Source organism: Palaemon carinicauda, chromosome 34, assembly GCF_036898095.1.
Source record: "Palaemon carinicauda isolate YSFRI2023 chromosome 34, ASM3689809v2, whole genome shotgun sequence".
Lineage (NCBI taxonomy): Eukaryota > Metazoa > Arthropoda > Malacostraca > Decapoda > Palaemonidae > Palaemon > Palaemon carinicauda.
In genome coordinates, this window is record NC_090758.1 from 72,620,706 (window position 1) to 72,643,360 (window position 22,655).

Below are 22,655 nucleotides of genomic sequence, written 5' to 3' on the forward strand. Positions count from 1 at the left end.
TTTGGGTGGATGGATGGTGTGAAGAAAGCTCTGGGTGATAGGAGGATAGATGTAAGAGAGGCAAGAGAGCGTGCTAGAAATAGAAATGAATGGCGAGCGATTGTGACGCAGTTCCGGTAGGCCCTGCTGCTTCCTCCGGTGCCTTAGATGACCGCGGAGGTAGCAGCAGTAGGGGACTCAGCAGTATGAAGCTTCATCTGTGGTGGAAATGTGGGAGGTTGGGCTGTGGCACCCTAGCAGTACCAGCTGAACTCGGCTGAGTCCCTGGTTAGGCTGGAGGAACATAGAGAGTAGAGGTCCCCTTTTTTTGTTTTGTTCTTGTTGATGTCGGCTACCCCCCAAAATTGGGGGAAGTGCCTTTGGTATATGGATGGATGGATATATATACATACTATATATATATATAAAAATATATATATATATATATATATATATATATATATATATATATATATATATATATATATATATATATATATATATATATATGATTACAACCAAATTTATATTTCAAAAAGTTATAATTTCACTAAGAGATGATAAAAGGTAATGCAACAGATATCAATATGGGTCTCTCAACCATTCTCTAAAAATAATATGGATAATTGAGCGAGTTTATATTAACTATATGGAGACTTCTACACACAAGGGTTGTCTGCATAATTTATATCAATTCTTTTTTTAATGGATTTTAACTCCTTTGTTCTCGAGAGCAAAGTTTTCAAATCGTTACCTGACCTGACCATAACTATGTAAATTAATACTTTTTTGGGGACCTAAAATGAATTGCCACCTGATTGCATATTCATATTAACTTACAGACATTTGTACTATCAAAACAAAATTATAACACACAGGAACAGAGTCCATTAGGAGGGAAAACAATTGGAATTATTTAAATTACGAGTAGTTTTCAAAAAGATACCTTAACATGATTATAGATTATTGTGACAAAGAGAATCACCAGAAAAATGGCGTTCCTTACTTGGGCAAACAATTTTTCTTTTTTTTTTAAAATGACAAATTATAGTGGAAACTAGGAAAACCCACACTATTCACACCCAACAATTTGCTCTATGAAAAATCTTAAAAACCCAGCCAAACCAAATTCCTTTGTATCCCCATTTTTGAATAAAATCTACTTATCTAATGACAGATATTCTCCAGACCTCTCTAATACTTCCATAAACGTCTAGTCCTTTTAAAACATTCACAAATTGCAACCTTCAAATTCTTGATCCTTTAGTCCCACAACTAACTATTCGTCCAAATATAAACCTATTTACGGTACAGACAAAAATATATGGTATACAATAGGATTTCAAACTATTGTATACTTCACCACTCACCCATGATAATATAGATGATATAAGCCAAATTTCGAGGTCTTCCATTTGGTACATCATCATTCAGGTGTCTTAGGGTGTACATCACAATAGTGTTAAGCCCCCCTGACACTTGCACGCATTTGTGGCACGCAATGGCACGCATTGTGTCGTGAACTGGCGTGAACGATGCGGGAACTGGCGTGAACGATGCGGGAACTGGCGTGAACGATGCGGGAACTAGCGTGAACGATGCGGGAACGGTGCGTGGCATGCGTGCCATGGGGTACCTATATTCAAGTGCTTCGTTACTTCTACATTTGCTTGCAGCTTCTGTTGGTTTGGTAAGATACTTTGGATGTCGATGGGTGCTTGCACTCTTGCAAGAAAGCACTTAGGGGTTTTACTAAGACATTTACAGGGACACTTGCGCCTCTTGCTGTGACACTTGTCGCTCTAATGGGTATAAACAGCTCTCTACCAGGTACTTGCAGTGCGTGCACACTAGTTACTTGCTGCTTATTTAGGATTGTGGTGGCCGATGTTGTAATGTCCCTGACTGATGAACGCCAGACTGTAGTACAAGTCCCGCTCAAACTCGTCAAGTTTCTTTGGTTACTGCAACCTCACCATCCTTGTGACCTAAGGATGGGGAGTTTAAGAGAACCTTTAGGTTTATCTGCTGAATCATCAGCAGCCATTGCCTGGCCCTCCTTGGTCCTAGCTCGGGTGGAGAAGAGGTTTGGGCACTGATCATGTGTGTATGTGGAAAGTCTCTGGGGCATTTTCCTGCTTGATAGGGTAATATCACTGTGCCTTGCCCCTGCCATTCATGCAGCTTATACTGGGTACTTGCAGTTCTTATGGGGTATTTTTAGCTCTCGCAGTGCACTTGCAGCTCCTTCGGGGAAACTTCCAGCTCTTTCCGGGTAATTGCAGCTCTTCCTGGGTACTTCCAGCTCTTGCCGGGTACTTGCAGTACATTGTGCATACTTGCAGTGCACACTAATTACTTCTAGCTTATACTGGATACTTGCAGGTGGTACATCCAGCTATTTTGTGGTACTTGTAGCTATCTTGTGGTACTTTCAGCTATTATGGGGTAATTTTAGCGCTCATGGTGCACTTGTAGCTCCTTTGGGAAAATTCAAGCACTCGCCAGGCACTTGTAGCTTTCTTATGAGGTACTTGCGGCCCTTGCCGGGCACTTGCGGTTCTTGCGGCCCTTGCCGGGCACTTGCGGCTCTTGCGGACCTTGCCGGGCACTTGCGGCTCTTGCCGGGCACTTGCGGCTCTTGCCGGGCACTTGCGGCTCTTGCCGGGCACTTGCGGCTCTTGCCGGGCACTTGCGGCTCTTGCCGGGCACTTGCGGCTCTTGCCGGGCACTTGCGGCTCTTGCCGGGCACTTGCGGCTCTTGCCGGGCACTTGCGGCTCTTGCCGGGCACTTGCGGCTCTTGCCGGGCACTTGCGGCTCTTGCCGGGCACTTGCGGCTCTTGCCGGGCACTTGCGGCTCTTGCCGGGCACTTGCGGCTCTTGCCGGGCACTTGCGGCTCTTGCCGGGCACTTGCGGCTCTTGCCGGGCACTTGCGGCTTTCTTATGAGGTACTTGCAGTTCTCACTGGGTACTTACAGCTCTCACTGGGTACTTACAGCTCTTACAAAACATTTGCTGTTCTTATGGGGCACTTGCAGTCCTTACGGGGCACTTACGCTTTTCTAAGGGACTTGATCCTCTTCTGGAGTACTTGATCCTCTTATGGGGCTCTTGCAGTCATTATGGGGCACTTTATGATCTTTTGGAACACTTGCACCTCTTAACCTCTTATGGGGTACATGCAGCTCTCTTATGCAGTATTTGTTGTTCTTATGGGAATCTTGTAGTATTTATGGAACACTTGCTCTTCTGGGCACTTGCTACTCTTTTGGGGCTCAATGCTCTTTTGGGCCATTTGCTACTCTCACCGGGCTCTTGCCGCCGTCACCGGGCTCTTGTCGCCGTCACCGGGCTCTTTCCGCCGTCACCGGGCTCTTGCCGCCGTCACCGGGCTCTTGAAGCTGTCACTGGTCTCTTGCAGCTCTCACCGGGCTCTTGCAGCTCTCACCGGGCTCTTGCAGCTCTCACCGGGCTCTTGCAGCTCTCACCGGGCTCTTGCAGCTCTCACCGGGCTCTTGCAGCTCTCACCGGGCTCTTGCAGCTCTCACCGGGCTCTTGCAGCTCTCACTGGGTTCTTGCAACCCTCACTGGGATGCTTTATGATCTTTTGGAGCACTTGTAGATCTCACTGAGTATTTTCAGCTCTGATGTGGTATTTGCTGTTCTTAAAGGGCTCTACAGGTCTGTAGTTGTAGCATATTCAGAATACCTGCCCTGTTTACAGGGCATGTACAGTGTATACCAGTCGTTTCTAGATTTTATGTTCTACTTTCCGTTAATACTGGATACTTCCAGCTCTCACGGGTTAACTGGAACTCTTACGGGGTACTAGAACTTCTTTACTGGGCATATGTAGTTCTCGTGGGGTACTTGCAGTTCCTACGGGTTACCTGCAGTTCTCACGGGGTACTTGCAGTTCCTACGGGGTACTTATAGCTGTTATAAGATGTTATCCACTTTTACTAGGTACTTCCAGCTTTTTTAAGCTACTCATAGCTACTACTAGGTACTTGCAGATTTTATGGGATCCTTATAGCTTTTACAGGTACTAACTTCTACCTAGCACTTACAGCTTTTACGAGCACATGTAACTTCTACCTGGTATTTGTAATGTTTTACCAAGTACTTGCGCCTTTTAACGGGGATTTGCACATACTACCGAGTACTTCCTACTTGGTAAAACTTATATCTATACAGTAAGCTATTCGTTTTATTCTTGTGGCTGCAATAATACAATATTTCACCAATGTAATTTTCATCCTATATGTCATCTTTGTTATCAAAACTAAGATAGTAACTGCTATATGCACTTAGTGATTCTTTATGAGGCTTTTTTTTTTTTATTTGCTCCACGAGTCAGTACTACTGCTCTTCCACTGGCTTCACTTAACTTTTATTTTTAGGGGTTTATTTCTCGCCCTCTATCAGACACTAAGAGTCTGTTCAGGCGGGCCTTCATGTGTGAAAATAATTTCTTTTCAGTTTATATTTTGCTCTGTATCTTTTCAGTATTCGCTAGCATTTTTATTCAGGCTTAATAGTTTTCTGATCACCATTATAACACTTTCCAAAGAGATGTCTTCAGGTTTTTCTTGAAAGCTGCCACATTTTTGCTATTCTTGACATCAAGTGGAAGGTCGTTGAATTGTCTCAGTGCAGCATAACTGAACATTCTTCCTCCTATTGCATGATTCACACTAATTTTGAATAGTCTATATGGGTCATCAGCATGTCTAACTCTTACAGCAGCGCTAGTAGCTTGAGGGTAGGGGACCAAGCAATCACGAAGATATTTAGGCTTATCACTTGTAAGTGCTTTGTGAGTCAACAAGCAAATCTTAAATTCAATTCTAGCCTTAACAGGTAACCAATGTAGATCGATCAGTGCAGGACATCTTAAGACTTTGAAAGCTGTGTCGTAAGGATTTATGAACCTGAAAAGGAAAATAATGTCTTGTATAGAAAGCAAAACTGACTTTAATGCAAAATGATATAGCCTAAAACTTTGCTTAATAAATTGGCCGAGATATAGTCCACCTACAGCACATACCTCATATCCTTTTTGTTATAAAGTTTTGATTAATAAGTTCATTATATGCACGGGGAGTGGGTCTTGTTATTCCCTTTGTGAAGAAATTGAATAATAATTCCTTTTAAAACAATATTTTATTGAAGGGCTTTTTTAATATTAATTGAAAACTTTAAACAATTGTCCTCGAGATGACTTACACATTTCAAAAGCTTGTTACACAAAAATAAGAGTTGTTTAAAAAAACTGAATAGACTAAAATTGTAAAAAAAAAAAAAAAAATTCATTTTCCAGTGGAACTTTTCAATTTTAACAAGTTTAGTAATGTCTCATTGGAAACGCAATACCACTTTTGGATGTTAATACTTTTCAGGGCATTTTTATAATAAACAAACTTTATATCTATATACTGGAATGTTGGTAAAGTATTTCAACCTCATACAACAAGCAAAGTATTCTCACAATCGTTAAAGCATCAAAACATCGTTGAGATAATGTTAGTTTTCTAAAAAAAAAAAAAAAAAATTAATTCATCCAGTTTAAAAATACGTGTTTTCATCTTCCTCCACTCTATGTTAAATAAGTTGTGCACACTTCCTTACCATTCAACTGTAGAGGACAGACCACCTCCTGATGCTGTCATGGAGTGTGTTGTTTTACAGTAAATTTGACGTAGCCCATCTTTCACAGCATCCAGGGACCTGATGAATGACAGAACATGAGTACATTGTTGGGGGATTCTTAACCTACCAATTAACATAAAATCTAATTAGGACCTAATCACCTTAAATACCATAATAAAGGGGACAAATACTATACTAAAAGTGACATACCCCCAATAATAAGAAAAGTAGAAATACTAGAAAAAAAAATCGCAAATTATATTTACATGCAAATATTTATTACATGTGTAAATTATTCAAATAAGCCATCTCACTTTCTCCGACTCAGGTTCGAGTCCCTGGTTGGCCAGGTGCTAATACCCAAGGTCTATCTTTGATTTGATTTCTCCTTTGAGTCTCTGATCCCGAGGTATGGAGAGAATCCAGATATTAAGAGAAGTATAATATAGGGTTTATTTGAATATGAAAAATATGTCTAAGTGTGCAGGATTTATCATAATGTAGATTATATACATAATATATATACAATATATATACATACTGTATATTGAATAAGAACATGTCTGAGGCCTTTGTCCTGTAGTGGGATAGAAAGGGCTGCATTTATAGAAGATATGCATATGTATATATACACATACGTGTGTTTACATATATATATATATATATATATATATATATATATATATATATATATATATATATATACATATATATATATTATATAAAATATATATATATATATATATGTATGTATATATATATATATATATATATATATATATATATATATGTATGTATATATATATATATATATATATATATATATATATATATATATATATATATATATATATATATGTATGTATATATATATATATATATATATATATATATATATTATGTATATATATATATATATATATTATGTATATATATATATATATATATATATATATGTATGTATGTATGTGTATATATATATATATATATATATATGTATATATATATATATAATATATATATATATAATATATATATATACATATATGTATATATATATATATATATAGATACATATATGTATATATATATATATAGATACATATATATATATATATATATATAGATACATATATATATATATATATATATATATATATATATATAGATACATATATATATATATAGATACATATATATATATAGATACATATATATATATATAGATACATATATATATATATATATATATATATATATATATATATATATACAGTATATACAATATATATAGATATATATATATATATATATATATATATATATATATATATACAGTATATACAATATATATAGATATATATAGATATATATATATATATATATAGATATATATATATATATATATATATATATATATATATATATATATATATATATATACATATATATATATATTTGGGCTCAGGCCATGTCATCCTGATGGAAGTTCCTATTAGGTAGCTTTCTAGGGTATATTTGACTACAGTGATATTCCCAGAGAATTTTACCTTAAGGTATCCAGAATTCTAAATCCTGGAGCGAATATCCCTAAATAATCTCACAGAGATATCGCATAATATCAGAGGACGTATTCTTGACACTTCACATAGCTATCTTTGCCCCGAACAGTATTAACGCTACGAGGGGGAATAGTGACAAGAATCTGAAACGAGAATGAAAAGAGCCGCTCATAAGGCATCTCTCCTATTCCGTTTCCAGTGTGTATCTGATGAAGGCGGTAGCGCCCTCTTTATTCCTTTTCGTGTAGCTCTACTACTCGGTGTTTTCCCTTGTGTTCTCTCGTTATTTTGGATTTATTTCAACATTTTGATGACTTCTCCGGGCACTTCTGCCTCTAGGAAGGAGGACCATCCGAAGTGAGGGAGTGTGTTCTGTAATGTCCGCAGTAAGAACTTCTGTGGAAATCAATATTGCAGGAGGCACGAAGCATGCGCAGCCTCCAGAGGTGATCTCCTCTATTGGGACCCTCAGGTTTTTACAGTTTGTTCTAACCTGATTACCGAGGCTTTTGACGACCCCAAGTCAACGGAGTCAAGGGATGCTGCCAAGGAAGTTACGAACCTGGGTGAGGGGTTTTCAGAAAAACACCTCAGGCCCCTACCTTCCAAATGAGAAGATGAGGGCCTACCTTTTCCCTAAAGCATCGGCTGATGCAATCATCCCCCAGCCTCAGGTGGAGATACCAATTGCCCAGAATCCGGTAGATTCTGAAGTCTCAGCCGCCCTTCAAGACATCCAATTGGACGATAGGATGTCGGAGGTGTCGGATTCTACTGAGAAGGACCTTCTAGGAGAAGGTCAGGAGGAGGAGCTGTTCCAGACTCCTCAAGTAGAAGAGCAAGAAATCGACAAAGTGTCAGTTACGTCGGTTCCGGACCCAGAACCTGTTCCTTCTACATCGTCTGGTATCCCAGATGAACTGGGAAGGATTCTTTCTTCCATTGTTGAGATGATCCAACAAATTCAAAGGAAGAATGATGAGAAGGAAGCTGCAATGAAACTGGAGTTACGTAGACTTGCAGCATCACGTGGGCCCCAGAAGTGGCTCAGCGTGAAGGATCTTCCTTTGTGCTCGGATACCAATCCTTGGAGGTATGCCGAACACATGCCAATGACCACCGGGGAGATCGTGATCTCAGAAAAGTTGGGAGCAATTCCTCTGGAAGTAGTGGAATTTTGGCCCAACAAAGATTCTTATCCGGACTGCTATGTCTGTCTTAGGAAGGAGCCAGCCTTAAAGGAGGAGACGGAGCCGGAGGTCATAGTTTTTTACCTTAGTAAAGCTCAGACGTTACTAACAAGCTCGATGAAAGAGAGGGGCTTCACTAACTTCTTGAGTAAGAAGCTTCCCTCCTTTGTGGCATCTCCTACCAGAGCCTTTCCCTTTTTGGAAAAGGGATATAAGGCTGCCTTAAAAGCGGTGGAGGCAGGGAAACCATGCCCCTCCTTGGAGGAGTGCAAGCCATTATCTCTGTCCTTACCCTTGGACCGAGAAGACTGGAAGGACGTACACCTTACCTTCTCAGTCGGGAAACTGGAAGCTGATATTGCTGTACGCCAGTTCGGTGAGGCGCTTCCAAAACTGTCGGAGGTTCTCTTGCGTAGAGAGCAAGAGACAAAGGAAAGACTTGCAGCATCGATGTCGTTACAAACGGCACTAGAAACGATGGCAAGTGACCCCAAGAACCAGGACATGTTCATGGTTGTGGCCAAAACCCATCTGGCCACAGTTACGAAGGATTTCTATAGCTTTATTAAAGCTAGGAGAGCCTGTAGAGAGTTCGTGTTCGCCTCGGCTGCGGTGAGGCACGAACCGAGGAAACTGATCTCCTCTCGTATTTGGGGTAAAGACCTCTTTCCCAATGAAGTGGTTAAAGAGGTAGTAGACAAGGCCGCCACAGAGAACCTTCTCAAAAAGTGGGGCCTAGATCTTAAGAGAAAGTCTTCTCCGGATGAGGGTCCCCAACCCAAGAGGAAGACAAAAAGGCCTAGGCCATCCTCTCGGCCAGCTAAACCCTACCGACAGCAACATCAACAACAACTTCCTGTGACCGCGGTGCATCAGATAGTGGCACAACCTCCAACCACGTACCAGCTGGTACCTCAACAAATGGAGACTTAACCCAGCCTCCGAAAGGCAGACTTCTTCCTTTCGTTCGAGAGCCAGAGGAACAGCCAAAGGTTCTTCTAGACGCCCTTCAAGAGGAAGGGGATCCAGGGGAGGATGCAGTCAAGGAGGCAAGGCCTCAGGTCCACAACAGCAGAAGTAGATACTTCCAGTAGGAGGGAGATTACAGCTTTTTGGGGATCGCTGGACCTTCGATCCCTGGGCCCACAGCCTAAATAAGAATGGACTAGGTTGGAGCTGGAGCAGTCCTCCACCTCAATTTCCTCAATTCTTCCAACACTGTCAAGAGACTATTGAAATCCAAACGGATATCAAGACGCGAACAGGAGAGTGTGCTGGGCTCTCTACAGTTTGCTTCGATAACAGATCCAGTGCTAAGAGCACAGCTTAAGGATGCAACAGGAGTCTGGAGAAAATACGCATCAAACGAGCGAAGAAATGGCACCTGTCAGCAGTTCACATTCAAGGGTTCCGCAATGTGACAGCGGACGCTCTATCTAGGTTTACACCTATAGAGTCAGAATGATCCTGCAGAATCATTCTCCTTCATTTCGAGTCAAGTCCCAGAGCTGCAGATAGACCTCTTTGGGACGAAAGACAACAAGAAAAGAGTTCGTTACGTGTCCCCTTACGAGGATTCGTTAGCAGAGGCAGTGGACACTATGTCCCTGGACTTGAACAGATGGTCTAGTATCTATCTGTTCCCTCCGCGCACCTCCTTTTGAAGGTCCTCGATATGCTGAGATCCTTCAAAGGGAAAGCAGCAATAGTGGCCCACAAGTGGCCAAATAGCGTGTGGTTCCCTATGGCATTGGAACTACGATTAAAATTCGTACCGCTACCGGATCCATCCCTGTCTCGGCGAATACAGAAGTCGACTGTCTTCGCTCAATCACAGAAAACACGGAACCTACATCTCATGATTTTCTCTCCTTAACGATGAGTAAAAGATTCGGTGTTTAAAAGTCGGTTTAGAGTTTTGGAGGAAACCAGAAGACATTATGAGGCTTCAGGGAAGAAAGAGCTATCCTTTGTCAAGGCGAAGAAACCGAAAGAAATACCGACAGATTCCTATTTATCATTCTTCATTCAACTACATGAGCAAGGTTTAGCAGCCTACACAATTCTATTGTTCAAGCCTGCCTTGACAAATCAGATATCATATACCTTACAGGTCGACCTTTCTAACGACGTTCTTAATGAACTAGCCCTTCAGCGCTTCCAAAGACCATTTGCTTGGTCATTAGATATGATTCCTCATTGTATATAAATAATGAACAATGAGGAATGTGCTTAGAAGGTTTTGAATTTAAGTCATATTTCTGTTTGTACTCGCCTTGGGGGCCAGAGTTATAAAATAGTGGCTCTCTCTAGAGAGGAAGGCCACGTCCAGTTCTTGGAGGGAGAACCTTCTGTTTTAAGTCTGCGAGGAACAGTGTAATTAATTTGGGACGATTAATTAAGAGGGTACGCGTGTAGTCACTGTATGTTACTACACGCTGAGCGATAGGCCACGAAAGTGTCCTTACGAACTGTTCCATTGACGTCGGTAATCCATAGCATAATACGGACACTTGTGCTAAGCGTTTTTTACGCTAGTGTATGTAAACAGTATACAGACTATATCATTATTATTAATAATTCTATTGAAGCGGCAAATATGCTTCCTAGATGATGAAACAATATTTTCTGTTGACTTTTTCTTTTTGCTTTTACACATATCCACATTTTATAAATTTTATAAATGTGATCTGATATGTTCGTTTATTAAATTTTAATAAACTTTTTTGCCCACACTCATTTTATTAGAAATGTACTGAGCATTAAGATTAAAATATGGATATTTTGATCATGGTATGTCTTTCGAGACTGTTCCCTGATTCAAGCACAAGTCCACTCACTCTAACCCTTCCTTGGAAGGGTTGACGTGGTACCTCAACGGGTTGGTGGCAAAGAGGCAAAATTTGTTTCTATGCGGATACAACCATTATCCAATAGTTTATAGGAGTAGTCGCATTGGGGAAGGTGTCACAAATTCATTCTGACATTGGTGTGACTAATACAAACTTTGCTTTATATTGTATAGGGCGAGACCACTATACAGGCTTGTCATTTTGTCATCCATAAATTTTTATGTACTCCTCGAGACTTTTTCCAGAGTCTAGTACGACTCTTCCCTGTAGGGGGCAGGAAGCACTAACATAGTTCATGCTTAGATGATAATGATGTATGACAGTAACATCATAGGTCTCTAGGTCTAGACGGACCAGGAAAATACTTTCTTAAGAGTACGGCACTGATTGAGAATCCACAGATACAGTAATGCTCTGGTAAACTTCCATCAGGAAGACATGGCCTGAGCCCAAAAAACGGATTTTGAGCGAATCGAAAAATCTATTTTTGGGTGAGGTAGCCATGTCCTCCTGATGGACCCGCCCTTCCTTTTATTGTAAAAGGGCCTGTTGACCCCTCCCTATAGTACAGTATCTGTACCACCTCGTATATCGCTACAAGGAATAAAGAGGGCGCTACGGCCTTCATTAGATACACACTGGAAACGGAATAGGAGAGATGCCTTATGAGCGGCTCTCTTTTAATTCACGTTACAGATTCTTGTCACTATTCCCCCTCGGAGCGTTAATACTGTTCAGGGCGAAGATAGCTATGTGACGTGTCAAGAATACGTCCTCTGATATTATGCGATATCCCTGAGAGATTATTTAGGGATATTCACTCCATGAGTTAGAATTCTGGATACCTTAAGGTAAAATTCTCTGGGAATATCACTGTAGTCAAATATACCCTAGAAAGCTACCTAATAGGAACTTCCATCAGGACGACATGGCTACCTCACCCAAAAATAGATTTTTCACTTCGCTCAAAATCAGTTATATATATACATATATATACATTATATATATATATATATATATATATATATATATATATATATATATATATATACACATACATATACATATGGTATATATGTATATCATATATAAATATATATATATATATATATATATATATATATATATATATATATATATATATATATATACACATACATATACATAGGGTATATATATATATATATGTACATATACACACATGTAAGTGTATATACACATATGCATATCTACAATAAATGCAGCCCTTTCTAGTCCACTGCAGGACAAAGGCCTCAGACATGTCCTCCTTCATACCTAGGCTTTGACCAGTTTTCACCACCATGCTAGCCAGTGGTGGGAGACTTTAGTCTGACGGCTCACAGCCAACCAACCTAGTATGGCTGGCCCTGACTAGTACAGCTAAGCTGATCATGGCATTAGGCAAATCCTTCCACCACGTTAAGGTATCCCCATAATAGTCTCACAGTATAATTTAAACCTTTTAAGTACCCCTTAAAGAGTAACTACCAATAGCCATTAGAATTATCTTTAGCTCAAATACTGAAAATCTTCAAAACTTACATAGACATCAATAGTCTCATCTCCAGTAACTCGTAATCCAATGTAGGCCTATTCTTGTCTTGTCTTGTTTGGGGAGTCCAGTTTCTTGAAACAATGGGTAATTTTCTTGGCGTCAACAATTTCTTGGGTCATTTTAATACACAGGAGTCAATTCGATACAATAACCAAGTGGTTTGGAGTAATTATATAATTAACTATATAACTCGGTTCTTAAGAATCATTTATCTATTTGATATGTCTATCGGATTTACGTTAAGGAAATCAAATGAGTGTTTATATTTCTTAAAACTAAAGCGAGGAAATTAAATGAAAGTTTATATTTATTAGAAGTAAAACGAGGAAATCACATGAAAGTTTATATTTCTTGGAGCTAAAACGAGGAAATCAAATGAAAGTTTATATTTTTTATAACTAAAACGAGGAAATTAGATGAAAGTTTATATTTATTGGAACTAAAACGAGGAAATCAAATTAAAGTTTATATTTCTGGGAACTAAAACGAGGAAATCAAATGAAAGTTTATATTTATTACAAGTAAAACGAGGAAATCAAATGAAAGTTTATATTTCTTCCAACTAAAACGAGGAAATCAAATGAAAGTTTATATTCTTAAGTACTAAAACGAAGATCTATAGTAATTTTTAACTTTGATAATTATATCATTGCTATAATTAATATTTCTTCAATTTCGAACTCAAATTCTTACTCAATATTAATTTTTCCTTACGTGAAACTATGTTTTTAGCGATATAAAGTATAAAATATTACTCTACTTTTGGTTCGGAAGTAAAGTCTGCGATTAAGCCTAGTGATACCGGCAGTAAGTACTACTTAACAATAAGTACTACTTAATAATAAGTACTACTTAATAATAAGTGCTTCTTTATAATAAACGTTACTTTATAAGTGTTCTGTGTAGCATTGATGCTTCTTGAAAATAATTTTTTTCTTACAAATCTCTGCAATATTGTGTCTGCTAAACGACTTTGTTCTTGGTCAGAGGCCTAGAGCCCACTGATTTCAATACCATTATCTTAAATATTAAAATATTATTAAAAAATTGTAGTGTTAAATTGCTGTCTTAACGAGATGACTTAAAAAATCTATTGGAAACTTGGAGTTGTATTGAATTGACAAGTAATCATTTTACTTATATCAAAATGACCTTTGCTTTATGGAAATCTGCCAATTCTGAAAAGAAGATAAGCTGGTGTTTATACATACATGAAAGTTCAATACATATATTAAGATATATTAAATTATTCTAAATTGATTACTGTCTCATAATAGATAATTTTTGTTACACCAAGTATCGTTCAAAATCGATATCGAATAAATTATTTACCAAAAATATATTTAAAAATGTATTGAAAATCTACTATAGTTCATAGTTTGTCCATTCTATACCAATGGATCGTTAAATCATCATAGTAATATTTTATGAACAACTGTATCAAAAGCAGCACTCAGATCGAGCAATATTCAAATACTTTTTTTTTTTTTTTTTTTTTTTTTTTTGGCATTACTAAAGATTCTGTATTAGAAACATTACTAAATAAGCTATCTTAATCAACACATTAAAACATCTTCAACACTACTGCTTCATAATTAGCAACTTGAGACCATCTTCAATCTATCTACCTCTATTCCGCTCTATGTAAAATTTCCTGAGCCAGACTTAGTGTAAACTTATTTCAAACTTTCTCAAATGTGTTTTGTATTTTACCAAGAATATTATTATTATTATTATTATTATTATTATTATTACTTGCAAATCTACAACCCTAATTGGAAAAGCAGGAGGCTACAAGCACAGGGGGCTCCAACGGGGAAAATAACCCAGTGAGGAAAGGAAACAAGGAAAAATGAAATATTTTAAGCACGAGTGTACCCTCAAGCAAGAGAACTCTAACCAAAGGCAATGGAAGACCATGGTACAGAGGCTATGGCACTACCCAAGACTAGAGAACAATAGTTTGATTTGAGTGTCCTCCTAGAAGAGCAGCTTACCATAGCTAAAGTCTCTCTTCTACCTTTACCAAGAGGAAAGTAGCCACTGGACAATTACAGTACAGTACTGAGCAAAGAAGTGTTTGGTAATCTGTGTTGTCGGGTGTATGAGGAAAGACGAGAATCTGTATATCGGACAGAATATTCGGTGTATGTGGGGGCAAAGAAAAAACGAGCCGTAACCAGAGGGATCCAATGCATCACTGTGACAAGCATAATATGATTTAGTTTGCTTAGGCTCTAAAGTATTAAAGGTTTAAAGGCCACTCGTGAATGGCAGGAGCAAGGGATAGTGACAATGCCCTAGAGACAGACCAGATATACATATGATCAGCGTCCAAGCAACCTCTCCACCCAAGCTAGAACCAGGGAGGGCCAGGCAATGGCTGCTGATGACGCGACAGGTAGATCTATAGGCTCCCCAAAACCATAAGTTTACAGACAAGAGTAAACTATCTAGTTTGAGCGTGTCTCGAACTCTAGTCCAGCGGGTCGCCAGCCAGGGATGTTTCCATTAGCCTACCACAACATTATTACTTAGCATTCATTTAATTATGACTTTCATGTTTTACCCTATGTGTACAGCAAGAAATTTAAATAATGAAATATAATAGTCATTATGTTATACATTAAACTAGAACTTCTATATCTTAAATTAATCCTTCTGAAACAGGTGGGTCTGCCCATCACCAATCTGACTTATGTTCTGGAAATTCGAAAAGCCATCTCCCCTAATGGTTTTAAAGGCCGCTATGACATTGCCCTATCAAGCAGGACCAAGGAGGGCCTGGCAATGGCTGCAGATGACTCAGCAGATGGTCCTATGGGCTCCCCCCAACCCCCACCCCATCCCTAGCTCACAAGGATGGTGAGGTTGCAGCGACCAAATGAACTTGACGAGTTTGAGCGGGACTCGAACCCCAGTCTGGGAATCATCAGGCAAGGATGCTACCACTAGGCCACCACAACTCTCAAACCCTACATAAGAAAAGAGCAAGTATCTGGCTGTATATTATACATTATATATTTCTTTCCTATCACGCCGAGCGGCATTGGCAAACGTATGACTACTCAACTTCTTAGTCCCTCGGGTAGAGGGAAGAGAGGGAGTAGCCATACCCTGGTGAGTGGGTACCCTGAGGTACACTTGGAAACCACAATCTCGCACAAATTGTCAAAACTGCCGTGTTGTAGTTAGAAAAAAGGGGGATATGGTGGGAAGGGTTGAATGTGGGAGCGCATATCCAAATATTCAAGACATTTTTTGACGGGTCGTATACACTAATTACGATAATGGAGATAATAAACGATCTGAGAAATAATGAAAAATTAAAATAAGATATTTTGAAAACAGTAAAAACATCAAAACAGATATTTCATGAACTATAAAAAAGACTTATGTCAGCCTTTTCAACATTTAGAAAAAAAGGTCTTCAAAAGAGGACCGTATATTACACGAGACTATTTCTAACTTGCTTCTACTCTTAGATATGTCATATTAAGAAGGAATATAAATTCATAATTAATGACAAAATCTAATGGAATTGTGCTGGCATTACATATAACAAAATAATATTCATATTAAAAGTGTTACTAACTGTTCTAGGCATAAAAATGTAAAGTATTGACCATGATATAAATTTAACAACCACAACTACAACAACAAATGCAGCCGTTTCTGGTCCACTGCAGGACAAAGGCCTCAGACGTCTTCAGTCATGTCTGGGGTTTGGCCAGTTTTCGTCACCACGCTGACCACTGCAAATTGGTGGTGATGGGAGATTTTCGACTTATAGTTGACAGGAAACCAACCTAGTACGTGTAGCCCTGGATACGCAGACCATTTGACCACGATAAGGTATCCCCATTCAGAAAGGTTGTATATAATATGAATGAGACACTGCAAACATTGACAGTGAATTTGGCGAATGTAAAGATTGTCTTCATATATTTAGAAACTGTATTCTGATAGTTACGTATTAAATAATATTTAATTACTGATAGCTATTCATATGGGTTTAAAGGCCACTCATGAATGGCAGAAGCAAGGACATTGCCATATCAAGCAGGACAATGCCCTAGAGACTGACCATATATACGATCAGCGCCAAAGCCCTTTTTCCCTCCAAGCTATAGTCCATTTCTTTTAGCGAGTCATATTTGCACCGACTCGCAGCGGTGCCCTTTTAGCTCGGAAAATTTTCCTGATCGCTGATTGGTTGGAATTATCTCGTCCAACCAATCAGCGATCAGGAAACTTTTCCGTGCTAAAATGGGCCCTTTTTAGCTCGGAAAAGTTTCCTGATCGCTGATTGGTTGGACAAGATAATTCTAACCAATCAGCGACCAGGAAACTTTTCCGAGCTAAAAGGGCACCGTTGCGAGTCAGTGCAAATATGACTCGCTAAAAGAAATGGACTATAGGACCAAGGAGGCTAGGACCAAGGAAGGCCAGACAACGGCTGGTGATGACTCAGCTGATATACATATAGGCTCCTCTAAAGGCCCTTAGCTCACAAGGATGGTGAGGTTACAGCAACAAAAGAAACTATCAAGTTTGAGCGGGAGTCGAACCTCAGTCTGGTGTATAAGTCAGGGACGTTACTACATCGGCCACCGCAACCCTAAATACACATAAAGTGAGCCGATGTTTATTACGCGAAGCGAGAATAAACACACAACTATAGTCCATTTCTTTTAGCGATGCATATTTGCACCGACTCGCAGCGGTGCCCTTTTAGCTCGTTAAAGTTTCCTGATCGCCGATTGGTTGGAATTATCTCGTTCAACCAATCAGCGATCAGGAAACTTTTCCGAGCTAAAAGGGCACCGCTGCGAGTCGGTGCAAATCTGCATCGCTAAAAGAAATTGACTATAGTTAACTAAACTTATAAATCCCCTTTCATATCTCCTTCAGCACTAGAAAAGTCTTCTGAATTCATAACACTAAGTATTCACCATATTTTACACTAGTTAGGAACACTATCTAAAAATAGGTTTTTGCTTTTCAATTTGATGAATATTTTTTTTAAATTATCATAACAATAACGCATATTTTAAGGGCTATTTTTTCTGCTATCACAGGACCTGTATTATCAATTCATCTCATGCATTCTTAGGTATTTTGCATATCAGCATTTTGCATGTTTGTCATATTGTCAAATCCGTTATCGAAGCGTTTAGAAAACCAAAATATTATTTCTTCAAAATAGAAGACACGCCTACAATTTTATTATTCCATAGTTTGGTGCAATATGTAATCGTCAGCGTTTGGAAGTCATTAAGAAATTTAAGCATGGAAATAAATGAAATTTTGGTGAATGACTACATGGAGAGAGAGAGAGAGAGAGAGAGAGAGAGAGAGAGAGAGAGAGAGAGAGAGAGAGAGAGAGAGAGAGGGAAATAAATGAAATTTTGGTAAATGACTACATGGAGAGAGAGAGAGAGAGAGAGAGAGAGAGAGAGAGAGAGAGAGAGAGAGAGAGAGAGAGAGAGAGAGAATTATGTTGACTCCGACAAGGTCTTTTTAACAACCGGCGTTTGGCTAAACTATAAAATTTTGTTTAAGTACCTTCAAATGTCTCGTTAAGTTAATAGCGCCACTGTACTGACTGTTGGCTATTTATATTCTGTTTGGGTCAGTAAGAAGAAACGATATACGAAAGAAGAAACAGACGCCTCTCTTAAGTGTAAATTTCATTATGATCGGTGACTTTTAAAAAAAATATCTATATTGAATAAATAGAAAGTTCACAAAAAAGTTTATAAATTTTATTTTTGAGTAACTAAAATTCAAAATTAAGATGTGTAATTTTGTAACTTGCTAAATTAGATGGTTTTTTTGTTTATATAAAAATGCTATTGAATGTAATCAAACTGGAAATATTGTAATAGTAAATAGAAAATGTAATTTAACTTTTTAATAAAAAGATAAAAAAAAAGTTCTACTTATAAATACTAGTAAAGAAAGGGACCAAAAGCTGTATAATCCACTAGATTAATTGTAAAGGACTTAAGATTCGTTAGCTTATTTCTAGATAAAAGTGCTGACGATTGCATATTATTATTACTTGCTAATCTACAACCATAGCTGGAAAAGCAGGATGCTATAAGACCAGGGGGTCCCCCCCCCAAAAAAAAAAAAAGCCCAGTGAGGAAAGGAAACAAGGAAACAAAATATTTCAAGAATTAACATTAAAATAAATATTTCCTATATAACTATAAAAACTTTATTAAAACAAGAGGAAGAGAAATAAGATAGAATAGTGTGCCCGAGTGTACCCTCAAGCAAGAGAACTCTAGCCTAGGACAGTGTGTACTAAGAAGACTACTTTTTTTTAAATGTTGAAAAGGCCGACATAAGTCTCTTTATAGTTCATGAAATATGTTTTGATGTTTTTACTGTTTTCAAAATATTTTATTTTAATTTTTCATTATTTCTCAGATCGTTTATTTCCTTATTTCCTTTCTTCCCTGGGCTATTCCCCCCAGTTGGAAGCCTTGGGCTTATAGCATCTTGCTTTTCCAGCTAGGGTTGTAGATTAATAATAATAATAATAATAATAATAATAATAATATTAATAATAATAATAATAATAATAATAATAATAATAATAATAATAATAATAATAATAATTCCTAGTTAGTAAGGATAAGTTACAATCTTAGTTGGACAACTTTTAAAATTTCCAAAACAATAAAACAAAAATAAACCAAATTCAAAAACCAAATGTTGAACACTCAAAATTTGAAAACCAAATGTTGAAAACTCAAATTTGAAAACCAAATGTTGAAAACTCAAATTTGAAAAACAAATGTTGAAAACTCAAATTTAAAAACCAAATGTTGAAAACTCAAATTTAAAAACCAAATGTTGAAAACTCAAATTTAACCAAATGTTGAAAACTCAAATTTAACCAAATGTTGAAAACTCAAATTTAAAAACCAACCAAATGTAAAAAACTCGAATTTAAAAACCAACCAAATGTTAAAAACTCAAATTTAAAAACCAAATGTTGAAAACTCAAATTCAAAAACCAAATGTTCAAAACTCAAATACAAAAACCAAATGTTGAAAACTCAAATTTAAAAACCAAATGTTCAAAACTCAAATTTAAAAACCAAATGTTCAAAACTCAAATTTAAAAACCAAATGTTCAAAACCAAATGTTCAAAACTCAAATTTGAAAACCAAATGTTGAAAACTCAAATTTGAAAACCAAATGTTGAAAACTCAAATTTAAAAACCAAATGTTGAAAACTCAAATTTGAAAACCAAATGTTGAAAACTCAAATTTGAAAACCAAATGTTGAAAACTCAAATTTAAAAACCAAATGTTGAAAACTCAAATTTAAAAACCAAATGTTTCAAACACATTTAATAACCAAATGTTGCAAACTCACATTCAAAAACCAAATGTTGCAAACTCACATTCAATAACCAAATGTTGCAAACTCACATTCAATAACCAAATGTTGCAAACTCACATTCAATAACCAAATGTTGCAAACTCACATTTAATAACCAAATGTTGCAAACTCACATTTAATAACCAAATGTTGCAAACTCACATTTAATAACCAAATGTTGCAAACTCACATTTAATAACCAAATGTTGCAAACTCACATTTAATAACCAAATGTTGATAACTCACATTTAATAACCAAAGGTTGAAAACTCACATTTAATAACCAAAGGTTGAAAACTCAAATTTAAAAAACCAAAGGTTGAAAACTCAAATTTAAAAAACCAAAGGTTGAAAACTCAAATTTAAAAAACCAAATGTTGAAAACTCAAATTTGAAAACCAAATGTTGAAAACTCAAATTTGAAAACCAAATGTTGAAAACTCAATTTTAAAAACCAAATGTTGAAAACTCAAATTTAAAAACCAAATGTTGAAAACTCAAATTTAAAAACCAAATGTTGAAAACTCAAATTTAAAAACCAAATGTTGAAAACTCAAATTTAAAAACCAAATGTAGAAAACTCAAAATTTAAAAACCAAATGTAGAAAACTCAAAATTTAAAAACCAAATGTAGAAAACTCATATTTAAAAACCAAATGTTGAAAACTCATATTTAAAAACCAAATGTTGAAAACTCAAATTTAAAAACCAAATGTTCAAAACTCAAATTTAAAAACCAAATGTTCAAAACTCAAATTTGAAAACCAAATGTTGAAAACTCAAATTTAAAAACCAAATGTTGAAAACTCAAATTTAAAAACCAAATGTTGAAAACTCAAATTTAAAAACCAAATGTTGAAAACTCAAATTTAAAAACCAAATGTTGAAAACTCAAATTTAAAAACCATATGTTGCAAACTCAAATTTAAAAACCAAATGTTGCAAACTCACATTTAATAACCAAATGTTGCAAACTCACATTTAATAACCAAATGTTGCAAACTCACATTTAATAACCAAATGTTGCAAACTCACATTTAATAACCAAATGTTGAAAACTCACATTTAATAACCAAATGTTGATAACTCACATTTAATAACCAAATGTTGATAACTCACATTTAATAACCAAATGTTGAAAACTCACATTTAATAACCAAATGTTGGAAACTCACATTTAAAAACCAAATGTTGAAAACTCAAATTTAAAAAACCAAAGGTTGAAAACTCTAATTTGAAAACCAAATGTTGAAAACTCAAATTTAACCAAATGTTGAAAACTCAAATTTAACCAAATGTTGAAAACTCAAATTTAACCAAATGTTGAAAACTCAAATTTAACCAAATGTTGAAAAATCAAATTTAAAAACCAACCAAATGTAAAAAACTCGAATTTAAAAACCAACCAAATGTTAAAAACTCAAATTTAAAAACCAAATGTTGAAAACTCAAATTCAAAAACCAAATGTTCAAAACTCAAATTCAAAAACCAAATGTTGAAAACTCAAATTTAAAAACCAAATGTTCAAAACTCAAATTTAAAAACCAAATGTTCAAAACCAAATGTTCAAAACTCAAATTTGAAAACCAAATGTTGAAAACTCAAATTTAAAAACCAAATGTTGAAAACTCAAATTTGAAAACCAAATGTTGAAAACTCAAATTTGAAAACCAAATGTTGAAAACTCAAATTTAAAAACCAAATGTTGAAAACTCAAATTTAAAAACCAAATGTTTCAAACACATTTAATAACCAAATGTTGCAAACTCACATTCAAAAACCAAATGTTGCAAACTCACATTCAAAAACCAAATGTTGCAAACTCACATTCAATAACCAAATGTTGCAAACTCACATTTAATAACCAAATGTTGCAAACTCACATTTAATAACCAAATGTTGCAAACTCACATTTAATAACCAAATGTTGCAAACTCACATTTAATAACCAAATGTTGCAAACTCACATTTAATAACCAAATGTTGCAAACTCACATTTAATAACCAAATGTTGAAAACTCACATTTAATAACCAAATGTTGATAACTCACATTTAATAACCAAAGGTTGAAAACTCACATTTAATAACCAAAGGTTGAAAACTCAAATTTAAAAAACCAAAGGTTGAAAACTCAAATTTAAAAAACCAAAGGTTGAAAACTCAAATTTGAAAACCAAATGTAGAAAACTCAAAATTTAAAAACCAAATGTAGAAAACTCAAAATTTAAAAACCAAATGTTGAAAACTCATATTTAAAAACCAAATGTTGAAAACTCAAATTTAAAAACCAAATGTTCAAAACTCAAATTTAAAAACCAAATGTTCAAAACTCAAATTTGAAAACCAAATGTTGAAAACTCAAATTTAAAAACCAAATGTTGAAAACTCAAATTTAAAAACCAAATGTTGAAAACTCAAATTTAAAAACCAAATG

General features: G+C 36.3%; 1 long non-coding RNA gene across 1 annotated transcript; it reads right to left on the bottom strand.

Annotated features, from left to right (window-relative positions):
* Positions 1 to 4,851: 4,851 nt before the first annotated feature.
* Positions 4,852 to 5,713, bottom strand: LOC137626657 (uncharacterized). Its single transcript, XR_011041079.1, has 2 exons — positions 5,613 to 5,713; positions 4,852 to 4,915 (listed from the first exon to the last, which is right to left on the bottom strand). It is a non-coding gene; the product is annotated as an uncharacterized lncRNA (long non-coding RNA).
* Between the last annotated feature and the right edge of the window lie 16,942 nt (positions 5,714 to 22,655).